This window comes from Lynx rufus, unplaced genomic scaffold (assembly GCF_022079265.1).
Source record: "Lynx rufus isolate CCGP_SWC_20201006 ecotype Redwood Valley unplaced genomic scaffold, mLynRuf1.p SCAF_14, whole genome shotgun sequence".
Taxonomy (NCBI): Eukaryota; Metazoa; Chordata; class Mammalia; order Carnivora; family Felidae; genus Lynx; species Lynx rufus.
Window position 1 is genome coordinate 11,649,494 of NW_025814828.1, and position 7,232 is coordinate 11,656,725.

Consider the following 7,232-nt stretch of genomic DNA (forward strand, 5'->3'; position numbering starts at 1 on the left):
CTCTTTTCTGGGTGGAAGGGGACCTTTGCTTGCAGTTAGGGGAGTCCCTGAGTTAGTGTCGAGCATGGTCTGTCTCTGAAGTGACTGCGGATTTTTTTTTTTTTAACGCCAAAGATGCAGCCTCACTATTTCAGATTTATGGGTCCTCGACTGGAACACGTGGCAGCCATCGTTCACAGTTGGAGGCGTGGCCTCCATATTTCAAAATGCATTTCTGTGCACACGTACATATATGCATTTATCCCTTTACAATTTTTCACACGAATGTCATTGCATTACCATATCGCTCTCTGCCCGTGACACTTCTTCTGTCTTGGAGATCTTTCATTTTAGCACGTATGGCTGTCCCTCTCTCCGTTACGGTGCAGCATGCCATATGGCTCAAAACTACCTTACTGTTCCCCCATGATGGAGGCAGAATGTTACCATCTCTTCTGTTACTATATTACCACCGCGGTCCATAATTTTGTTTAAGTGGCTCTGTGCACGGGTGCAAGGGTTTCTGGAGGAGAGATTCCTGAGTGGAAATGCTGGCTCGCGGGTGCACTCGTGCACATGCCATGATTGCTGCAGGAGCGAAGACACACACACAGAAGTGAGTACAAGCCAAACGGGAGAATTCTGAAGATCAGTGACTTGTATCAGTGTCCGTGCACATCTCCATTGCACTGCAGGCTTGCAGAAAGCTGTCACTGGGGAAAGTGGGCAGCGCTACAGGAGAGCTGCTTGTATGATGGCCTACGACTGCGTGAAATCTACAATTATCTCAATACAGATGGCGTTTTGAAAGAAAGAGGCTGTTCGTTCAAAACTGAGAGAGTGGCGCCTGAGTGGCTCGGTCGGTGGAGTGTCCGACTCTTGATCTCGGCTCAGGTCACGATCCCAGGGTCGTGGGATTAAACCCTGCCTCGGGCTCTGTGCTGAGCGTGGAGCCTGCTTGGGATTCTCCCTCCCTCCCTCTCATTCTCTCTCTCTCTCTCTCTGCCACTCTATCCCACTTGCATGCACTTTCTCCCTCTCTCTAAAAAAAAAAAAAAATGATAAAATTGACAGACATACTGCCAAATTGCCCTCCAGGTCTCTGCAGAATTAACTGAACGGGCCACAAGCAGATAAATTGTACGCTACTCCATCAGGAGAAGATTTGAAGAACTATCAAACTTGTCTTTGGCAGAGACTGAGAAATTTACTCCCGACGCAGACCGAATGATAAGGAGTTAAACAGAGAGGCACAATGGGGAACCTGGCTATTATCGCCATTCTTTGAGCAAAATCTTCATGGTACAGCTTCTTTATTTACTTTTAATTAAACTCCGAGAAGATAACATCTTCCCAGATTCAAATTTAAGTTTATTGTCCAACGTGACAATAAAGAGGATTTCCGAGTTGTTGCCTTAGTACCTGGGAGGGAATTAATCAGCTTTTAACCTTCTCACTAGATTTATAATGTTGGTCACCCCTCGTGAATATTGGAGAATGGGAACTTTTTTTTTTTTTAACTGTTTAACAACACTTCCAGTCAGGAATTCAAAAATGATTACAAGAGAAAGTCATGCATTTATAGGGATTTGAGGACAAAGTTGAATGGCAAGCATATGAGCTGTGATTATAGAACAGGTTGGCTTACGACAAGCCACAAGAAGAGAACAAGCTTACGGACTTCTAGTCGTCCCTGTGTGCGCGTGTGTGTGTGTGTGTGCGCGTGCACGCGTGTTCAGGAAACTTGGTCCAGGTTAGGTAAGAAAAAAGAATGATGTATGGCCTACAGCGGTAAGGCCACAGCCATTCCTTATCCAGTACAGTCTTAACACTAGCCAGGGCCTCTGCGGCCCCCTCACCTAGATGTCCACGGCTGACATCACTCATGGGTTCTGAGACTCTTTCCTCCCGAGGCCCTGGGGAGCCTGGAAAGTCCCCTCCAATCAGTCAAAGTCGGCCCGGGAGCAGAAACCTCTTGTCATTCCAGCCAGCAACCTTTCTAGCACAAGACCCTTAAAACCCAAAAGGTACACCTCCCCTCTGATAATTTGGAACGATCTGTGTTTCCCGCAAAAAGCCTCGCTGTTTCTCTTGCTCTTGCATAACTGTCTGCGTGCTGAGCTAGCTGGTGTTGCTACTTGAGACGGCAATCACTCGTCCCCACTCCATCTAGCAGTACAATAAGATTCAAACAAGGATGTGTCCTTTAAAAGCTGGCATAATGCGGTATTCTTGAGAAAACCAATCTCACAAATCAAAACCGAGAGTCGACATCCACAATGGGGCTGGATTCTTCAAAAATGCCAACGGCACGAAAGACCAGAGTGGGGGTGGGAAGGCTTTCTAGCTTAAAGGAGAAAAAAGTGACTTGGTGACTAAATACATGCGTGATCTTTGATCAGATCATGAGTGGGGGTGTGGCAGGGGGGCAGGGACAAGACGTAAAAGGCATCAATGCCACCATCGCTGAAATTTAAATATGGACTGAGATCAGATCATCACAGTGCCTCGCCGGCAGGTCTCCTGCATGTGATTGCTGCCCCGAGGTTGCGCAGAAGAGTCTCTGTGTTCCTAGGAGATGCACGCTGAAGTGCTGGGGGCAGAGCCACGTGCAGCTTGACACAAAGGGAGAGATGTGTGCCCCTTTGTACACGTTTTACACCCAATGGAAGAAGCCAACGCAAGCTCTACAGTCAAAACCCAGGAGTATACGTAAAGACCACATTGCCCAATCTGTTCACAAGCCAGTGGCATTCCTCACGCGCCCAACAGCCACAAGTCCCAGAACCTTCGGCTGAGTGGAAACACTCTTCTTGTTGCACAATTATGTAAGCCCGAAAAACAAACAATAACCTGTCTTTGTTAAAATTTTTGACATTTTGGTCATCGTGGGCTTTTTTCCTTAACACTGGATCTTTTTTTTTTTTTAATATTGCACTAAAATATTTACTTTGGGGCGCCTGGGTGGCTCGGTCGGTTGAGCATCTGACTTCAGCTCAGGTCACGATCTCGCAGTTCATGAGTTCAAGCCCCACATCGGGCTCACTGCCGTCAGCCCGTCAGCGCAGAGCCCGCTTGGGATCCTCTGTCCCCTTCTCTCCACCCCTCCCCCGCTTGCGCTTTCCCAAAATTAAATAAATACTTTTTAAAAATATTTACTTTGATGGTAGAGTTTCTTGGTGCCGCCCCCTTAGATTTTTTGCCCCACTCACCTCCTGTAATCTTGGCCCTGGTGAACAATCATGATGTCCACAGTTTATTCACAAATGGCTCATCTAAAATTATTTGTATATGTATTAGTTATACGCGGCTTACATGCATATATATTCTACAGGTGTGTGTACACACATGCATACGTATAGGTACATATACACACGTGTATGCATATACACAGAGATAAGCAAATGTGGCAAAATGCTAACGATTGGTGAACTGAGGTGAGGGGTACACAAATATTCGCTGTATTATTCTTGTAACTTTTCTGTAAGCTGGACAACTTTCAAAACAACAGTGGTGGGGGGAAAATTACTACATAAAAATTCAAAGCAGGTATACATTTTTTCACCGGTTCAACTCATGTTAAAATAGGACGCTGCGATTTTTAGCGTGACCCATGTATTCGTCCTAGTATGGCTCTGCTGAAGGAAGGAGATTACTCCACGTGCAAATGTCCACGCGGGAGCAGTCCCTGGTGACCACATGTGATGGGGGAGCTCGGGAGATCCCCCAGTGCTGGGAGCACCCTTCCCTAACGAGCTGTGGTTATTCCACGATTCATCCCTCACCACGTTAAGGGCGCCAAATCGGCTCGGCAATGAGCATTGTTACTGAAAAAAAAGTTACCGTCTGTAAACCTCAGGTTTATGTGACACGGCGATATTACAGGTATTAGGGAGGAGAATTACTTTGGGAGAAATGGCTCCTTAATAAAAGGCAAACAAAAAACAGAGACGCTGAATGACATACCGAACCTTTTAAATAATTTAAGGGGTTTTGAACGAGTTGAGGCTTAAACTTCAAATAAAACAGGCAAGCTGACTTTTTTTGAAATAAGGCAGATGACGGATACCGTGAGATAAGTGACGAACGGGTAGACAGATGATAGACACAGGGTACACAGATCAGCATATTAGGTGTCTATATAGAGAAACAGATGGTATATGGATCGCTGATATTGGGTGTTCATGCAGTTTTGAAAATAGTTTTCCCTTCAAGTGATTCATTGTGTCAAATTCAAATTATTTTAAACTCTTATTTTAAATACTTTTCCTGGGGCGCCTGGGTGGCGCAGTCGGTTAAGCGTCCGACTTCAGCCAGGTCACGATCTCGCGGTCCGTGAGTTCGAGCCCCGCGTCGGGCTCTGGGCTGATGGCTCGGAGCCTGGAGCCTGTTTTGGATTCTGTGTCTCCCTCTCTCTCTGCCCCTCCCCCGTTCATGCTCTGTCTCTCTCTGTCCCAAAAATAAATAAACGTTGAAAAAAAAAATTTTTTTTTAATAAATAAATAAATAGTTTTCCTAATCAGTAAATCCCACCTCTGAACACCTTCCAAGAAACACTGCAAACATTTAAAAAGATGTATTAAAAAAATAAACCAGCCTGCTTCCGATTCTGTGTCTCCCTGCCCCTCCCCCGTTCATGCTCTGTCTCTCTCTGTCTCAAAAATAAATAAAAAAAAAAAAAAGTTAAAAAATAAATAAATAGGGGCGCCTGGGTGGCGCAGTCGGTTAAGCGTCCGACTTCAGCCAGGTCACGATCTCGCGGTCCGTGAGTTCGAGCCCCGCGTCGGGCTCTGGGCTGATGGCTCAGAGCCTGGAGCCTGTTTCCGATTCTGTGTCTCCCTCTCTCTCTGCCCCTCCCCCGTTCATGCTCTGTCTCTCTCTGTCCCAAAAATAAATAAATGTTGAAAAAAAAAAATTTAAAAAAAAAATAAATAAATAAAAAATAAATAAATAAATAAATAAATAAATAAACCAGTTCACACTAGCGTTGTTTGTAAGAGTCAGAAATCAGAAAAAATCTAAGTATTCCAACAATACGGACATAGCTGAAGAACAGGACACAACCCTTTAATAGGATAGGTTCGAAAGGTCTGAAACTTAGGAAATCATTACAGTATGGTTTTTGGGGAAAGTAGGCATCAGAAACACTTTTAAAACAGGATCACTACATCAGACCAGGCAAAGGAAGTGAAACGAAACAAAACAAACCTGATATACCACAAGAAGTCACTAAAACCTTAATAGTAAAAATTAACTAACCAATTTTAGACACCTACCTGAAAAATCCTTTTAAAATTCAGTCACCCTGACAGGGACCTCACCTAATCACCTTATCTAAAACAGTAGCTCTCACCACCACTCTTTACCCTAATCTGCTTTCTTTTTCTTATCACTTTCCTGACACGATCATATATGTGTGTGCGTTGCTTAGTCCCATGAAAGCACCCTGGGAGCAAGGACCCTGTCTATCTTTTCCACAGCCTTAGTGTCTGGGTAAAAATAAATGCTGGGTAAAAATGTGTTGAATGAATTAATTGAAAAGTCACCCTAGAGCACTTCAGATGTGACTGAGATTGTAAAGAATTACACCATTTGGGGAGTAAAACATCACACATCCTGTGAAAAATGGAATAACCTATAATAGCGTTAAGAACCTCCAGGGGCGGGTGGGTGGCTCAGTCGGTTGAGCGTCCGACTTCGGCTCAGGTCGTGATCTCGCAACTTGTGAGCTCGAGCCCCGCGTCGGGCTCTGTGCTGACAGCTCGGAGCCTGGAGCCTGCTTCGGATTCTGTGTCTCCCTCTCTCTGCCCCTCATCTGCTCACACTCTCTCCCTCTAAACAGTAAATTTAAAAAAAAAATTATCATTTCAATGTGTAATCAACATCAAATTATTAATAAAATATGTCACGTATTTTGTACCGCATCTTCAAAACATGGTGTATTTTTTATACTCCATCACATCTGCGTTCAGCCCAGCCACATTTCAGCTGCTCAATAGCCGAATGTGTCTAGTGGCTTAGGGACTGAATAGCCCAGATTTAGAGCAGTGTTTCACAATCTCAGCACTACTGACATTTTGGGCCCGGTAATTCTTTGCTGTGGGGAGCTGCCCAGTGTACCTAAGATGATTCGCCGCACCTCTGACCTCCGCCCACTAGATGTCAGTAGCACCCCTCCCTCAGTTGTGGCAACTAAAGGTGTCTCTACCGACAAATGTCCCCGGGTGGGGGGGTGAAGGTAGGGCAAAATTATCCCCAGTGGAGAATCAAAGGGCTAGAAGACCTGGAGGAAAAAAAATACACGTTTGGAACCAACCTTAGGATCAGCTGAGAGAAAATTTTCTTCTTAGAAGCTAATTTTACTATAGTCAGCGAACCATGACAGTAGTACTTACAACAATTAAAAGTTTATCCACGTCAGAACTTACCGAAGTTCTAAATTCACAAAAGGGAGGGGGAGGAGGAAAAGAAAGGTGAGAAGTGGGAAGAGCAGAAGGGGGGAGTGGAAAAGAAGAAAAGGGAGGGGGAGGAGAAGGCTGTTGCTCCTATTAAAAATGCCGTGCTTACTTTGGACCCAGGCTCACAGAAATAATAGTGACCCGGCACGGAGCGTGTCTTGGCGACTGGCATTAACATGTAATTATTTCAAACAACCCTGAGGCTCTTGACTTTGAAAATAAGCTGATGGATGCTTGGGTTGCAACATGCATCAAACAGTGCCTGCGGGTTCAGGTAGTAGGGGAGCAGCCAGTGTTGCCCTGTTCTAGAACCGTGTGCTTCGACGAACAGCCTTTAATGTCAGAAGTGACGAGCAACATTTCTCTTATCAACCAAGACCTCAGTAACTGCAAGTCTCTGTTAACTTTGATGTTTCGAATGCATTCAGCGCGCACACACACACACACACACACGCGCGCGTGTATATATATAAATGGCAAGGAAATCAAGATTACAGCAGAAGTTTATTCATGGAAGCAGAGAAAGAAAGGGCAAAGGAGGGAGGGACTGCATCAGGAACACATCATGAGATACACGCGTCAGACTCTTATTCACCCAAGATTCACATGTGTCTGCAAGATATGCAGAATATTGACCCTTAGATAATTAAAGACCACGAATCTTCAAACACAGATTATTTTCACTCCGCTGCACAGATTTCTAAAGTGTCTCAACAACAAAAGCTAAAAACCAAAAGGCTGCCGGTTGCCCCTTGGGGAACGAGAGCATTAACCAGGAGTTTCTACTCCTCGGGT